The sequence below is a fragment of the Corvus brachyrhynchos genome, unplaced genomic scaffold (assembly GCF_000691975.1).
Source record: "Corvus brachyrhynchos isolate BGI_N302 unplaced genomic scaffold, ASM69197v1 scaffold5, whole genome shotgun sequence".
NCBI classification, from domain to species: domain Eukaryota; kingdom Metazoa; phylum Chordata; class Aves; order Passeriformes; family Corvidae; genus Corvus; species Corvus brachyrhynchos.
The window spans coordinates 4,900,199-4,901,052 of NW_008238321.1; positions in this window are offsets into that span (position 1 = coordinate 4,900,199).

The window sequence follows — 854 nt, forward strand, 5'->3', positions numbered from 1 at the left end:
TGTGGGGGACACTGGAGGGGCCAGAACGGGCCCAAGGGGGACAGCTCAGCCAAAGGAAAGCTCTGGGACAGAAGATATCTGTGTCCCCTGCAAAACACCCCACGTCCCACCCCAGAGGAATGCAGGATGCCGAACATCCTCTGTGAGGGAGGCAGGCAGAGCAATGCTTGGCCTCCTCCAGAAATGACAGAGCACTTTATTCTGATGAGAGGAATGAAGGAGGAAAGGAAAAGTACTACATCGCCTTAAAATATGGTATTTTGAGCAGCCTTGGCCAAATCCTCCTGCTCCTTCTGCCTGTTTCAGATCCGCATGATGCCATGGAGCTAGTCCCAATCTACACCACGCAGCAGGGAGGACACGGAGCCTCCCTGCATTTAATGATGCTGCATTTAATGATGCTGAATTTAATTAAGTTTGATGAAAACCAAAGTTCTGTTAGTTTCTTAAAAACACCACCAGCCTAAGCAGCTATTTCTCAACTTCAGCTCTCTCCCCAAAGTGCCGTGTGCTTCCCTCCCTTCTGTACCAACACAGCAGGCATGGAGGAAAGCAAGTGACACTGAAACAGCCACGGGGGACATGCACCGACCAGTGCAGCTCACACCTCAGCTGGACACACGAGGGGACACCTGCCAAGCGTTCACATACTGTAAAAGCAAAAATCAGGATCCAAACGCTGCGATTCCAAGCAGACTATCCCTCAGTCTGGAAACACCTGCCTGGGCTCCAGATATTGAGTCAACTGCTAATTTGTGTTTCCCAGTGTGGGCGTCTCTCCATGGGTCTGCGGCGGCTCCATTCAGGATTTATCCGCTCTCGCCGATGGGCTTGTGACGCTCACGTGGTGCGTG